Source organism: Rissa tridactyla, chromosome 18 (assembly GCF_028500815.1).
Source record: "Rissa tridactyla isolate bRisTri1 chromosome 18, bRisTri1.patW.cur.20221130, whole genome shotgun sequence".
NCBI lineage: Eukaryota > Metazoa > Chordata > Aves > Charadriiformes > Laridae > Rissa > Rissa tridactyla.
Genome location: NC_071483.1, coordinates 3,978,968 through 3,995,887, shown reverse-complemented (window position 1 = coordinate 3,995,887; position 16,920 = coordinate 3,978,968). Strand labels below are relative to the sequence as shown.

At 44.1% G+C, this 16,920-nt stretch overlaps 1 protein-coding gene and 1 long non-coding RNA gene across 2 annotated transcripts in view; both read right to left on the bottom strand.

The window, feature by feature from the left end:
• Positions 1–16,920, bottom strand: part of MAN1C1 (mannosidase alpha class 1C member 1) — a 67,544-nt gene that overhangs the window by 48,560 nt on the left and 2,064 nt on the right. The window lies entirely within an intron of this gene.
• LOC128918809 (uncharacterized) lies at positions 1,708–16,910 on the bottom strand. Its single transcript, XR_008469715.1, has 2 exons — positions 9,685–16,910; positions 1,708–7,733 (listed from the first exon to the last, which is right to left on the bottom strand). It is a non-coding gene; the product is annotated as an uncharacterized LOC128918809 (long non-coding RNA).

Genomic DNA, 16,920 nt, shown 5'->3' with positions numbered 1-16,920 from the left:
CGCAGCGTTTAGATCGCACAAAAACACTGCAGAACAAGGCTGGGTTAAAATTGCGTTCGGAGCATTTTTTTTTTATTTAATGTATGGACATTTCTTTATTTAGAAGGCAGCTTTACGAGTACTCTCCTTTAGAATACTGTGCCAATCACTAGGTGCCCGTCTCCCTTCAAATACTGCAGCAGGAAATCGTACAAGTATTTACTATTTTCACTGATACCCCAAACTTCTCCACCTAAACAAGAACACCACAACAGCACCCACACCGCTACCACAGCTTTGCCCGTTCTCTCATTTCTCTTTGCTCTTGACATGTCTTAACTCAGCAAGAACTCTCACATTTCCTCAGATCAAATATGCCAAATCACACCATAAAAATCACCACTCCAGACTCAGTAAATAAAAAGCAAAGTTGATGACACTCCCTCTCTGCACACACTACATGACATACCACTGTCCCTCGGTCCCGTAGTGCTTTTATGATGCCACCCAGGCTGTAACACGGGAGACACCGACTAGTTGGGATTTACATTTTCTGCCCACGTGTACTACGGTCTTGATTTTCAGAGTGCCACCACTTTACTGATTTTCAGGGAACCTGAAGTTATGGAACATCAGACTCCAGTGGAAAGGCAGTCAAGAAGAATTCAGAACTAAAAGGCACCTAGCGAGTTCTGTGATCCAAGATAATGAAGAAACAGGGCTCGGGATAAAAACTTGACCAAGGGAGAGCTTTCACTCTGAAAAGATGCAAATCTGACGTTCTTTAATATATGTAACAACTAAACCACTGAAAATCCCTGGGTTTATGTACTTGCAAAAAGCAGAGAAATGAGAGAAAAAAAGAAAAAAAAACCCCACACTATCACTTGCCCTCCTTTTGTTACCAGGAAAGATTTAAAAATGCAGAGCATTCCCAAACAGCTATTTGATTAGTTTTATCCATCTAGGCTGGGATAATTAGTAAATGCTTAAAAGATGAAATCTAAATATACCAACCAATCGGCCCCTTTCAAGAACTTCCAAGGAACATTACACAAAGCCATTATCTTTACAAGATAACCACTTCTGTGGCATTTTAGCCCTCTTTCTTCAACTCCCCTTCAAATATTTAACCATTAAGCTGCCTAAGAAATTCATGGTTTGGGTTTTCCAAAAAACACCCCAAACAAACGAAAACAAAAAAAAAGGGGGGGGGGGTGTAATTTGAAATATTTCTTTCCCGATTGTATTTCTTACTTGGTTTTTCCCACCTCAAATTACCAGACAGAAATTCCTTTCTCTGCAGTTGGAGGAAGATTAGTTGTCATATCAGTTTCAAAACTAGGACCTGTACTTTCCCATCTCTAACCCTCTTGCTACCCCAAAATAGCTCTGTTTTAGTTTGGATTTTTAACCTGCGATATAATGCCATATATTTTCCCCAGCTGTGTAATAAAATAATTTGCCACATGACAAGATGCAGAGAAATAAAGGAACTGACTGTCAGTCTTGCAGACAGAAGAAAAATTCTGCCTGAACACATCAGGATAAGCCATTTATATATGGAATAACGGATGGGTTTTTTTCTAATCAGACTTGCATATACTTGTATAATTCAGGATTGACTGCAGGAAAGGTAATGAAACAGTAGCATGTTTATTATCTGTTGCCATTTTTAATATTATCACATGGAGATATAAATATCCATCCAAACACCACGGCAGAATGTTATAAAAAGGCTAGAATTTATTTGAAAATCTTTATATTAAAGTTGAGCAACTTTGCAGACTGCTTCTTTGGGACATTGTCCTCAGAAATGTTTTTATGTAATAGCAAAATAATAACAAAAAAGCTGCATGTTAACGCCATTTGATTGAAAGGTTCCATTTAGGCAGACACTAATATCCACAGGCTTTTACTTCGTGGGTTTAAAAGCCTGTAACTCGCAGAACAGATACTGCTTCAGCACATGAAAGACGTTACCAAGCAACCCACAGAAATGGACACCAACATTGACAATCCATTCTAAAGTAATTACATTTTATAATTAAAGATTACAGTAAATCCAATAGATCCCAACAGGAACTTGAGCAATTTAGAGACATGCTAGCTAACCTGCCTGTTTTATAGCATCCATGTTAGCTCCCGTCTTTGAACAAAACATTAAATGTATCGCGGAGATTTTCCTTTAATAGGCCTTCAAACAGCTGATAACCACTACAGAGTCTCACCTTGGTAAGCGTTAATCTAACATCACCTCATTTCTTTAACTGCATTCTTCTTTTAACTGATGGTAAAGGGGTGACTGCCAGTAAAACCCCAGTCTGCTACTGCCAAATGAAAGCCCTGGGAAAATCAAGCGAACACAATCTCTTCGACTTCAACTGCTTTCCATTCCCGACCCTTCTCATACACCTGCTGGGCAACTTCCACTCCTGTGTGCCTCAGCTGACCCATCTACAACACAGACCTCCTCCTCTTCTTCCAAGAGCACTAGGCATAATAAAGAGAAACAACCAAATTATATTAAACGGCGTGGGACTGAGTTCGCTTGGTGAATTCCTGCTCAATATTCTTTCGCCCAGTGACCTTGCAGACCCAGAATCATTTTGCACAAGATGGCAATGGCAGATTCAGGGTCAAAACTTATCGCCTGTCTACACGCTCCTGGTGTTGTCCATGAGTTCCTATGGCAGGGAAAAGTGCCAGTACCAGGGCAAGGTCCCTGATTCAGGAGAGCAGAAATTATTCTGCTGCAGCCGCATCAAGACAGTAACGCACCCCTTAGCCAACGAGGTGATCCGTGCAAGCGAACACCGGGATTAGACGTACAACCAGGGCAGGAGGTTGATGAGCCTCCCAGATAACCAAGGACTGACTCCTGTCACAAACCCACTTCCTCAAAAGCAAATTTCTGTAAATTCACCCTTTGGAATGATGCCCAAAGCTCAGGAAAGCCTCAGCTCTTTGACAGGTGCCTTTGACACCGCTCTACTCAATTTTTCCTTAAACACAAGATAAAGGCTCATGTTTCCACACCCAAAGCACCAAGCCGAGTACATTACTCCTCCATTGTGCTCTGCCTCTTTATAACGGATTCTAAAACAAAATTTCAAACCTTGTCAGCCTACCGACTGTAAATACATCAGCTGATTGTTTAGTGTTAGATGGTAGATAGATACTGTGAATTACTTGCTACGTGTCACTTTATCTAGAAGTAAATATAACAGTAATTCAAGCAACGGGTGAGTGGGGCTTTGCTTCAGATTTTTCTGGCAAAGTCTTGGCAGCTTGTTTTCAAACTCGCATGGGTGGTTTTTTATTACATCAGTTACTAGCACAGCTCACCCTCTCTTGCACAACAGCCAAAGACACAGCAAACCATTGCTCAGAGAACTGATCTCCATCACTGGAAGCAATAGAGGAATTCTTTATAAAGTTACAAGAAATCATCTTCCATCACACAGCCACAAGGCACCTTCCAGCAAGTTGTAATAAAAAAAAAGTTTCAACTTTTGCTTGTTGTTCCCAGACAGAGGGGCCAGCTGAGTAAGGGAGAGCTATTCAGCTCAGATCTGCAGAGGTAAGCACTCTCTCCCCACCACAATCAGGAAAAAGGCAAGACTAGAAGCCTGATTTGCACTGGGGGAACAGGAAAAAAAAAACAGCAGAGAGTAGTCCAAGGTCGTTAGTGTTAGTGACAAGGACAGAAATAGAACTCAAGAGTCTTCCTGACTCACAGCCCCTGCTAGGAAAGCTGAATGGGAGAAAGAACAGCTCAAAACACAATTAAACTAACTCCTAATTAAATTCCTAATGCAACCAGATTTAACTGTGTCAAGAGGGGAAGAAAAAAAAATAAGAATCCTTCGATAGGACTATCTCAGGCATTAAGACCCAGCTGGATCCAGCTGCATCTAAATCAGGAAACATGTCAGCAAGAGCAGTTGATTTTGCAGTTAGTTTCCTAATGAGATGCTAGACTGTAAGAGGACGACAATGGTTTTGAGAACAAATTTGCAAGTCTAGACCAAAGCACAGGGTGATTTAGTAGAGAGACGAGAAAAGCTGTAGTCTCATCTCCTTCGCTTCCCAGAATCAAAGCTTGTGGAAAATTCTCACAGAAATAAAAGCTATTTGTGTTCTTGCTCACCCTAATGCTGTCAGCTTTGTATTTCCTCCGAGCCTCTATAACTGATCAAACATATGATATTCCAGAGCACGACCGAAGCCGACGCTGTACGAGGCCAGCAATAAAAACGATGGAGATGCTTCTGGTCCTAAGCTTGTTACCTCTAACTGCTATTCAGGCACTTGCTGTCATGAGATTTAGAGAACTTGCACGAAAAGGTAACCCATGATGTCCAGTTTGCACCTGGCATTCTTAGCCAGAAGAACTGACCCTATTAAATTTGAGGGATGATTTCTTCCATAGATGGATACTCAAAAGGTAACTCGGCATGCTGCAAAAAAACTGGGGTCAGCGTTGAAGAGCAAATCTAACTATAGCTTGTGTGATGCAGATGGAAGTGAAGATGTTGTGCCAGCAAACATACAGAAAGTGAACAGAGATGTAAAGGAAGATTAAAAATTGTAGAGAGGACACTTCAAGCAAGATGAGCTTAAAACCATAGGAATTACTACTACAGAATGAAGGCAGAAGTAGCTCTTTGAGCAACATCCGTTAACTATGAGGAAATCAGGAAAGAAATTTAAGGTCATTATAAAACATTGTGTTGGGTTTTTTTTTGATACTGTGTAGAATTTGAACTTAGCTCTGGTATACTACTTCCATGCAGATTTCCCACCCAAAACAGATTTCTTAAATGGAAATTTAAGTTGTGAGTATATATCTGCAGCATTAAAAAGTGCTTTCAAAGGTGGAAGATATCAGAATGTGTTCCAGTAACAATGGAAGAGAGAAAACCAATCTCTTTTTGTAAAATATTAGAATACTAGATAATAATATTCTAACAGTAGAATACTAGATATTTAGAAGTATTAAAATACACCTATGAAGACACCTCAGTGCTATGCTTTACCATGATGCTAGTTTCAGGAATCATTGTATGTGCTGCACTTTGGAAGTGAAAAGGTGCCACATATCCTAATACATATACACAGACTTTCACGCACAGAGAGGCATATCAAGCAAATATTCTCCTCGACACTACTGCGATGTCACAAATCATTACCTTTACACTCTAATGTAATGGTTCACTTCACAAGATTACTTTTGTTAATAAAGTTGCATATTAGGAGATGTCTGTCAAACACACAACAACTTTTTCTAGGGCTCCTGGCAGGGGTTGCATGCACAAAGGAGAGCAGGTGGACCCAGGAAGCAAGCAATACACTTTGCGTGACACTATTATTTGGATTTTTCAAGTCCTTTTAACTCTAGGTTGGACACTCTGGTAATGGCTTGTCTTAGTGACCACTATTTTATTCCAGCATGCTTTGAGGAAAGAAAGCGGACAAAAATTACTTATCTAGTAATTGTGCTTCTTCAAATGTCACCGCAGAGTCCCCCTCCTGAGTTTTGTGCCTGCAGCGTAAATCATGCAGGAAATTCCCCTAGCTCTTAAGATTTTGGGCACCGTTGACATACCTCTAGGCTGCCTTGAGGGCTCCTACATTTCAACTACGTCCCTTCAAGCATGTACAGCACACGGTCTTCATAAATCCCTAATTACACACAGATGACAAATTCTCCTTAAAAGTGACCAACATTCCATACAACGATCAGTTAAACACCCAGGCCAGAATCCATCAGCTCCTCACCATAATATCCCCACGTTCAAAGGGAAGGTGGGTGGAAAAACAAACACTGAGCAAGACTGCTTTTCCAGACCTGCATTATGACAAGGTAAGTAATTTTCTCTTCCCCTAAAGATACCATCTGCACAGGATTCTAATTTCTGGAGAGCCAGAGCCCAGGGGGATGCTCTAAAAGAAGCTGTAGCGATAACTAACCAAAAATGGGCAGACTGCAAGGAAAAAAAAAAAGTGTGGGGACATTTTTCTTTTCTTTTTCAAGGAAAATAATAAAAAGAAAAGAAAAAATGTCTTTAGAACCTACTAGGCCTACCTGTTTGACAGCCCGTGGGACAGACATCAAACAGATCAATTATGAAAAGAAACAAAACAGAGAAGATATGAGGCTTTGTACTCCTGAGCCTTGGATGTGGGACCACAGCAGGAACACTCTGTGGGTGTAGAAGTGAAAGACTAAACAGGGGCCATAGTCTCTGTGTGTAAATCTGCCACAGAGCCGTCCTGAGGCAAGTAAATAAAGTCTTCCTCACCCAGAGCAGAAATATCCCGACAGCCACCATGAAGCACAGTTATGGAAATTATGATGCGCCAGAAGGTTGGGGTTCTGCATAAGGCTCTGAAGCCAGCAGCCCAAGTTGGACAGCTGAAGAGCTCTAATTCAACCAAAAAAAGGTTTCCAAAGCATTTTCAGATATGAAAAGTGAAGACCATCCTCACAATCGGCCACATCACCTTTTGGGAAGATTTCTCAGTCTGGGACACAGCGAAATGCTTTGGAACAGGAGCGACTTGGAGCTGCTAAGTCAGCGTAAGGAGCCAGGTGAATAAACTGAACTGATTCACACCATGGCTCAAGGTACAATCTTGGCTAGAGACAACCTGAACAGGTTGAATAGGTCTCTGTTAGGCCCTTAAATCTGGAAAAGGGAATCACAGCTCTGAATAGGACCCACACTGTAAGATGCAAAAAGAGTCCTTTCACATTGGAAGAAAAACTTAGCACGGTCACAGGTTCACTCAGCGACTCAATATACACGTCTCACTCTTTCCATTTCAGGACTATGCATCTGATCTGCTTCTTTCCTCCCAGCACCGGCAAAGCGTGAATTGCTTTTGACACATGGATAGCTCAAGGGCCCAAAAAGCAGTCATAAGCAGATGGGGTACATGAAGGAAGTAAAGAAAGAAAAAAAAGTAAATACAGGCCAAGAGTTACCCTGCATCGCTCCTGTTTTGCACCGTGAGAACAGACTTAGGGAGCAGAAGAAACATCTGTTTGGAAACTGTCTTTGTCTCAGTCCAAATGCTGGAAGAGGAGAAAAGAGGGAAGTCGAGAACTGCCAGCACACCTCGTGCTTTGTCTCACACTTGGATGGCTTAACAGGAGAGATCTGGGAGGATGAGTTTAGTTTAATGATTTCTTGCTGGTTCACCTGCTGCCCATCTGTCTTTGTAGTCCTTGCTCGGAGGGACAGATTGGAGCATTGCTGTCCTCTCCTTGTTCAAGAGTTACTTGTGATTTGAACTTCTGAAGAGAGGAACAGAGCAATTCTCAAGCATTAAGTAGTCAGCAGAGATTAGCCCAATAATTTATCAAAGGTAATAGCTAATAACAGACACAAGAAACTTGCTCACAGCCTTCCTAGAGCCTCATGTCAGAGTTGTCACCTTACAAAAGCGTTATAAGAAATTCTTGGATCACTGTAGCAAACTTATTAGCCAGAGGCTGATAAACTCTTCCAAGAGTCCCTCAGTCAACAATAAATCATACAAATCAGGTTGCAAACGCTGGATCTTTAATAAAAATGAAGTTGGTGTAGCGGATGTTACAACAAGGTTAGAATTCAGCTGGCAGGGTGAAGGGGACTCGCTCTCATTTAGCCTGACCTCCCATCACGAGAGGGATCAGGGCTTGGCCCGGGCATCATTCCAGCACCGCACTGGACAATCATCATCCAACAATGATTAATGAACTGCTGAAAGAATAAAGGAAGAAATGGAAAGTTAGGAGATCTGGGTAATAAACTAAAGAAAAGAAACATAGTGATTCATCAAAATTAGAGACAGAAGGCACCTCCTAGGTCACAGACTCCATGGCCCTGCCAGTGTAGAAGTGGCTCCCATGGTACTGCTCTGGCCACGCTTCCTTTCAGGACCTAAGGAACAAGCTTCCACCCTGTTTCACTTACCGAATTGCAACCTAATATTCAACTCAAAATCTTATTTCTTTAGGTCTTTGAGAACCAGAAGACAGCTGTCTACTGCTTTATCCTACAGCAGCCAAGGAGCTGCCTTTCAAAAATCAATCTTTGGAATTATTCTACTGTGCAGCCACTGATGAGAGTGGGCAGATCCACACCCAGCAGCGACGATGTTCTGGTTGTTAGAGGGCTCACTGACACACAGAACAAATGTCTGGTGGATAAGATAATCAAATACAACTATGATGTTTCAGGACTGAGGAATCCTAATATGGTATCAGTATCGGACGAAGATCTTCAAGAAAGCCAAAACAGCACCGGAAATCATCCAAGGATTTGTTTGGGTTGATATAGCACAATGCTGAACTACCAACATAAATACGTGTCCTTCCTAGATAATTCCAGAGGAAAATGGAGGCTCAGAGGGAAGAGGAGCCAGAAGCATCCACATTTCCACTGGAAGCATTTTATTTGTGAGCTGTGCTGGCTAACCCAGACAGCAGAAGGGTTTCAGGATGGATGAAATGTGATTACATTATAATTATCTTTTGTTACTTTGCAAAGTACATGGTTATGCACTTTCTTTACTGTCCAGGGAAATCATGTTAACACAATTAGAGCAAGAACCCCGTTTTAAACACGGTTTGCTCGGACGTTACTAACATGGTTCCAATTCTCAGTACAGACAGTGTTCAGAGCCATCTTGCTCCATAAGTCAGTGGGAGTTCTGTCACTGACTTCTCTGAAGCGAGTACCAGCTCTTAGGGAAGAGACATTCTCTAGGATGCACCGAACATACAGCTTCACTGTATATCATCACCCTGTGCAAGTGCTGTTGGCACGATGAGATGCTGTAGAATTTCTAAATCTCTTGCATTTATTATTCTTTGCAGCCTTACTCTTAGGATATCGTTCCACTCACTAACAAACTAAGAGAGAGAGAAAAAAAAAAAAAACAAAAAAACAACAGCTCTATGGCCACGCAATAGAAGTGTTGGAGGACAGATTAGAACTAATGAGTTCCTGGCTCCCATTCAATCACAACCATCAGAACAATTAGCTCAAATAAGCCCGAGAACTGTTTTCTGCTCGGCTGTTGTCTGCCCATCCTCCCCAGTAACTTCTGAGCTGGAAAACTTCAATCGGGTTTGACAGAGGGTAAAGGTCACAAAGAAACTGAAGTTCAGTGTAAATTGCCAGCAGAGTGGAGGAGAGACCCACAGAGTGCCCTGCTAAAGGTAGGGGAGCAGCACCAGCTCCTGCTCTGTTCAACCACAGCTCGCTGAGCAGCGGGCAGCCGTGGGTACCACGCACCTGGAGCTGGATCCTTACCTCTGGCCCACACAGCCGAGGGGGGACGCTGGGAAGGGCGACAGACACCACTGGGCAGGGGCAGATAACACAAAAGAGACCACAAACAGAGGGATGGGGAAAGCCACAAACTGCATGAGGAGGATCTAAGGATGGGTGTGGGTTTCTGCATGCAGGACTCCAATTCCTAGAAAGCCAGGCTCTGATACCTCTCTGCTAAGGGAAGAAGTAAGTCTTAAGAGCACACTTTCCCTTTTCAAAGGCCATCGAGATCTCTCCTTTGATTCTAGTACGCAGCAGATACACACTACACACACACACAAGGAATTCTGCATCTTTGCTGTCAAGATAAGTAGATGCAAAAGAGAAACACTGAAGTCGCTTCAGTTTAGTGCAATCTCTAGCCATTACTTACGCTCCAGTGTCCTCCCAGGGAATGCTGAACCGCCCAAGAGGGACCAGTTTGGCTGCATATTAGCTTGCTGGATCAGGGATAAAAACAATTGTGCCCATTTTACGGAGATGCATATTGAATCCATACAGTGACATGATGAATCTGCCATCAGGAACAGAATCCAGGACCAAGTGTCCTGTTCTAATTAACAGTAGATGCTCTGCCCTCTTTAGTAAGAGTACAAATGAGTAACACCCCTGGCCCATAAATAGAGGATGTTTATTATCCAGTCCTTCAATGTTCCCACTGTGCTCTCTTTCCTACAGTGGTTTGGGTCCATCATGCACAACACACTCGCATTACGCACGGATCACTGACACCACTGCCCATGACAGCTTCTCTGGAGCCCTTCCAAAATATTGTGTCATATGATGAACTGAAGCACCAAGGGGATACGCAGTGAAGACAGAAATCATGGGAGTGTGTTCACTCCTCATGCCAAATCCATTCATAGTGCTCAGTGAAAAGTACTTTTTTGGGGAATGTAAATTTAGTCTCTTTCCTAAGTTTAAAAATTAGAATGCTCCAAGCACAAGATTTCCTCTTCCCACCCATGAAGTGAATACTCTTTCCTGCTTTCTCCTTTTGACAGCGTCATGTCAGTTTTATATTCAGAACTAAATGACAGACTGATCTAAGATACATTCTCCTCCCCCCCAGCCTCCTACCTAAAAACTGAATTGTTTTAAATACTGAAAAACATATTTGAAAACATCAAAACAAAATGATAAACTATCTAAACAATAATAGACTAAGAGTAAAACAAACACGATTGATTAACATCATCTGGTAAAGCCTTGCATACAGATCCAAAGGAAAGAACACGACACAAAAATCCTTCTCCCATTAAGGGGCAGATTTAATTGTTGATTAAGAAGTTAATCAGGAGTCTATAAATGTTTTGTCTGGAAAGATGGAATCTTAACCTAGGTGACTGCTTTTTAGTAAATATTTGCACAACTGCATATACTCATTCCACAGACTGATGGCAGAACCGGGGGGTGACAGGGGCTCGGCACACCTCTGGTACCAGCCCTTCTCTTTATATTTGAGGCTTTTCAAAGAGCTTATGCGTATTTACTGAAGTAATTCAGCGAGGCGTAGGTCCTGCACAACAGGCTGCTGTGTGTCCTGGAAACTCATTTCCCCATGTCCAGCACTTGCATTCAGTCGTTATCTGTAATCTGCTCGGAGAGGTACACACGCCAACAGTTTTTCTGTTGTGCGAATAGTGCATTGTCTTTAAGTGGCAGTTTATAAACCAGTCTCGCACGAAATTTAGTTGTTGTGGAACAAGTGCTTTCAGTGCTAGATTTTGCAGATAAGAACAAATGTTTTCAAATTGCACCATACTTCAGAATGCCCTCAGCTCCAGTAATATCAGTAATAGCGTGCACTAAGGTGTCATTGGCATCTCTAAGGCAAGCAGCACTGTAGCACAGGTCACAGCATGCGAAGCATTTTCTATACTCATGCATTATGCCAACAGAACAAGTATATTTTTAGTCAATTAACTGTATACCATACAGCCGAAAGAGGCTGAGACAGGTTAGGTCTAAATTTTGTTTGCGTGAATCCACCAGAGCCTAGTGAAGCAAAAAAGCCACACTGTATGCACCATTTGTGGGATCTACAGTATAGTATCCTTCTTCACAGGTTCAGTAAATAAATGCATGAGAAGGAACATGGAGCAAAGGAAAATTACAGCAAGCCTGGAGCCAGCCAGTGCTTCAAACTGCAGAGAAATTCTCTCGTTGCAAAGGTATTTCTACCCCAGAGAAAGAATTATGATCCGATCACAGTATACCTGACTGGTTTGAGATCATCAGTTAGTCCATCATAATAAGTATTTTACTGAGAACAGTTTTCTTTACCCTCAGTGTCCAAAGTAAGTCTGATGGAAGTCACTGGATTTACCTCTGACCAGCACAAAGGATTAGATGTTTTCCACGGGTCTCAGTGAAAGATGTGCACGGGGAGCTGCAATTCCATCTAGAACTGCGCGTGGTGCAACTCATGTACTGAAACCACTGACAGATTAGATTATTTGCTTGTAGTACTGTTCATCCCCAAATTACACAAAGAAAAGGCATTTATTCCAAATGGAAGAATAGAAGTTGCACAGCGTAGGGAACGGAAGATGTCTGAAACCTTTTTACTGCTGGTTTCAGAAATGAGATGGCTCAGGGACGACCAGTAAATGTGATTCACAGCATTGTGCCAACAGGGCAATTGTAACTCAAACTGAGAACTGTTTTCAGCCCTGCTTTATATTAATTGGTGATCACAATCCAGCTCCAGGTGCTTATGCACCCCTGTAAAATCCCCTGAGAATAACTGCTGCTCGCCTCCAGGAAGGTGTGCAAGATGGAACGACCAGACACTTCTCCCACCAGGGGTCAGGGCTGCGGCACAAATTCAGAAGGAAAATGAGCAGCACTTCCCCAAAACACCCGATTTCTCATCGCGGTCAGGACTGTCAAAACCACACAAAGGGAACTCGGCAACCAACAAGTAACTCTCCACAAAAACTGAGCTCCTGATAACATTTCTGTTTCTTGACAATTATCTTTTAGTGACAAACTGTCAAGATATTTGTGTTTAAAAGACTGATCTACCTTAATAGGTGCCTGCTAATCTGCAGAGTGATGCAGCGTACAACTGTGTGCACGGACTCTGACGGCCTTCTTCCCCCCGGGGTCTGATTTTCGAAAGCAAATACATCTTTAGAGCTGCGTTAAAAGAGGACAGCAGACAGAAAGGTGAGGCAAATGAAGGTGGAGACAGGAAGAAAAGCCAGGATGAAGAGAACTGCACTGTAAAATAAATAGGCTTCAGTATTACTAATCCAGAGGAAATGAATGCATGTGTCAAACCCAAGGGTACAATCCCAGCAGAGGACTAAAAGCCTGCCTGAATTTGACATATTCCCTTATTTGAACGGGACAAAGGACACCATGAGGTTAAGGTATGAGGTATTCTCAGACATTAGGCATGGAAACTTGCCTTTTGCACCCAAAGAGGAAAAGAAAAACCAGTAAATCTCTTCCACTGTTCATATTTTTCTCACATCTCATGACTGCAAGTAACTCACTAGCTTAATTTCCTTGATGGACACTTTCTGGTCCAGCTGGTTACAGTGCTTGTCCTTAAGCACTGGATGGCATTAGTAGGGTTGGTATAAAAATACTTTAGAGGAATGCTGTTCTCTCTCCCCACCACTCCCCTACCTGTAAGACCCATGAAGCCAACACAGCAACAGTACAGCAAGAAGCAGTCTGTTTTGCTTCATCCATCATCAGCAAAACTGTCAGCTCAGCTCCAACAGCAAAATCTTTATTACTGGTTATGATGCAAAAGGCAGAAACCATACGGTCTGATTTCCCCAGATCTGAGGCTGAGTTTGCAGTATCGGCAGTTGGAGGGGAAATCATTTTGACTTTGCACTGAGCCAATTTGATCTGGAAATTGTTGAGAGTGAATAAATATGGAATCCCACTGTGGCATTTCTACAGTCACTTTCCGACTACAACCACTTTTTTTTTTTTTTTTTTCAACATTAGCGATTAGTATTTGGCACATGTAAAAAAATTAGTTATTCCCTGAAACCATGCATGACTGATCAATTGCAGAACTAATACGTTTTTCAGAGGTCAGTTTAAGAGATGAATAATCCCAGGCCCTTTTAAATTTCCCAACCTGTAGCATGAGGAGATTGTTACTTGGTTTTATTGCAGTTTTCTTTAAAAGGTCAGAGTGCCCCCAATCCTCAGCTGCCCACAGTAACGCACAGCAGTATATCCTAGGCAATCCTCCAGATGACCGATGACCTTTTGCAGCAAGCAGTCTGTGCAGCGCAGGTGCTCTCTTTTTTTCCTTCTCAGGAAAACAACTGCTTATTGACTCCGGGCTGGTCTTTAAAAAGGTAAGTTGAACCTAAGAAGCCTGCCACTCTGCCAAGTTACCCCCCAGTGCAAAGCAGCATACCTGCATACACACATCAGCTCAGCTCACTGCAGCGCTTATTTCTTTTAACAGACTTCTACATGCCATTTCAACTTGCTAATCCACCTCTTCTCCTTTCAGCACTACTAGGAAACGCGGCACTCAAAGCATGCAAGTCGAGCCAGAATCCTTAAATCTGCAAACAGCTCCAGTGCCCCTAGCGCGGCTCAGAGCTTTCCCAAACACCAGTAAAGTGGGAGACACCACAGTGGTGGGTTTCACACTCAGGACAACACTGTCTTTTAAGCAGAAAATGTCTAGCAGGGCTACATTAGTCGACGCTTTCCACATATAACAGTCAAGAAATTAATGACACACCCTCTTCTTTGGCTGAAGCATCAAGCGGCTTAGAGGCTGGGTGGGAAAGAGCAGACACTCGCTCAAACCTTCCGCTCAGACTGAAGGGTCCTACGGAAAAATAGAAGGTTCCAAGTCTCTAGGTTGGGCACCAGCCCTAGTCTTTGATCATGCACCCGTTCCTTCTCCTGGCTTTCATCTAGGCTTTGGCAGATGGGGGAAAAAAAATAAAATCAACAAGTCTCACCCATACCCATCCTCCCTGTTACAGAGGTGCTGACCTGTAAGAATGGCCTAAGGGGAGAAAAAAAAACAACCAAAACTTTAAGTCCCAGGACAGCTTGGAACACATTTAACAAATTACAGAGCTTAAAGCCTGGAATAAAAAGGAGAGAAAAGCTACTTGCTGCTACTGCACACACCACCTTAAAACGGCCAGCAAACCCCTGCTGGCGTCTCTCACATCATGTGAAGAGTATTTGCTAACCCAAATGCTGTATCATGACTTGACTTATTTCTGCCTTGCAAATTTTCTCACCCATCTGTTTCTTTCTCTGCAGTGTTTGTCTTCTAACCTCTCTCGATTTGTTTTCTTCATGTCCTTTTGATTCGCAAAAAAAGGACACACCTTATCTCTTCCACAGACTGCACCACCATCCCTTGTTTTGCACATTCAGTCTCATATCTCAGCACCATATTTGTTTCTCTATCTCTTTCTGAATAAATAGAAGTGCAGGCACTTTTAAGGAATAAGGGCTCTGTTTGAAAAGTAATTAGCCGTCAGCATAAAACTAGTATTTATGGATTCTCATCCTTGAAAAAAATCTAACTCTGCTACACGGCACTGATTATGGCTGTTATAAACAGATGGGGCTGAATCCATACAACTTGCAATAATCTCATATTTAAAAAATAATTAACTACAAATAAAGGACTGAATTCCACTAGCTTTCATAAATTTGTTTTCCAATTTGATTTGTTTGTACGGAGTGGAAGCTGGGTTATTCAGGGCTGTGGGGCTATCCTAGCATACCTTGAAAAGCGGGAGCCTGTGGCGTTTTCAAGCACACGCTCCGCAACTCCCAAGCACACGAGAGGGCTCGGTACTGGAATATTCTGAACTCCCTGCAGCCGAGATGCAGAACGAAAGGATGGCTCAACCACACCGGGGATCCTAAAGAAACCCAGCACCCCTGGGTGTGCTGTGTCTGGTTGCCTGGCAAAGAAGTTGGAATGTTACCAGCAGTGCAGCCTTTGTTTTAATGACTGACAGAGATATCAGGAGGGGAGGTTTAAAAAAAACCTGTTTTTAAAACACAGGTTACAGCAGATGAAAGCCCTCAGTGTGTTATTCTTTGACTTCATTCTCCGTTCAACTTGGGGCAGCATCGTTGCTGAATGCCTTCACTTCTGTGAGAGAACCAACCCCGCAAATTTATACTCTGCTTAATTAAATCCCTGCATTTTACTTGTTGGCACCTCTTGCTAGACCAAAATTCGCTCCAAGTTGGTTATCCATCATAGCAAAAGATACGACAAACACAATCGGATACTACATCGGAATCTATAGCTCCTGGTTAACTAGGTCACAGATTGCTCTGCAACGTTCGCGAGGCTGCCAGGCTTTTATGCAGGAACTGGAGGCAACAGGCCAAATTCTGCCCCGTTCCACCCCTGTAACCCCGCGAGGAGGTTACCCAGGCTCGGCAGGGTCTATGCGAGGGCAGCTTCAGGTCACTGTTAGTGGGTAACAAGTCCCCAGACAGCTCCACCCGGAGCGACAACACGATTTACAGGGACAGGCAGCCTCACGCCTCCTCCCCGACGCCCGCAGGGGCACGTCCCAGCCGCCCCTCCATCCCCACGGACCAGCGCAAGTTTCATCATCCACCAGCTTTTGTGCAAAGCGGCCAGGTTTACAGCCATACCCCGGGAGGCAGCCTCCTGCACAAAGGCAGGCACCTCCCGCCAAGCAAGTTTTGTTTTTTTCCCCCTAATAACCAGACTGAAATTTCCCTTTGCCTAATTTCAGCTCTTTCATTTCCAGTCACACCCTGTCAGGCTGCCCTAGCGTTTCCTCTCCGGTGAGAGGAGGTGTGTGCAGGCGCCGACAGCCGTGTGCGCCCGCCGACACTTGGCAGGCGCGGGGCCACGCTGCAGGACACCCCCACGGAAAGGGACACCCCCCAATTTCTGTCCCCTTCCTTGGGAAAAGGAGGGAGAAAGGGGCACGAGGGGCCTGTGTGGGAAATGGGGGCAAGACTGGGGAAGTGAGGGGTGTGTGAGGAGAGTGGGGGCAACGAGGAGAGGACGAGGTTGTGAGGGGACGGAGAGGGCTGACTGAGGGGGAACATGGCCATGAGGGGATGGTGAGGTCTGACTGAGGGGGGACACCGCTTTAAGGGGATGGCAAAGGCTGACTGAGGGGGAAGACGGCCGTGAGGGGACGGTGAGGGCTGACTGAGGGGGAAGACGGCCGTGAGGGGACGGTGAGGGCTGACTGAGGGGGAAGACGGCCGTGAGGGGACGGTGAGGGCTGACTGAGGGGGAAGACGGCCGTGAGGGGACGGTGAGGGCTGACTGAGGGGGAAGACGGCCGTGAGGGGACGGTGAGGGCTGACTGAGGGGGAAGACGGCCGTGAGGGGACGGTGAGGGCTGACTGAGGGGGAAGACGGCCGTGAGGGGACGGTGAGGGCTGACTGGGGGGGTGACACGGCCATGAGGGGATGGTGAGGTCTGACTGAGGGGGGACACGGCTGTGAGGGGACACCGAAGGCACACTGAGGGGGGACATGGCCTTGAAGGGACAGTGAGGAGTGACTGAGGGGGGACACAGCTGTGAGGGGATGCTGAGAGCTAAGGGGGGGAACACGGCCGTGAGGCACGGGGGCTCC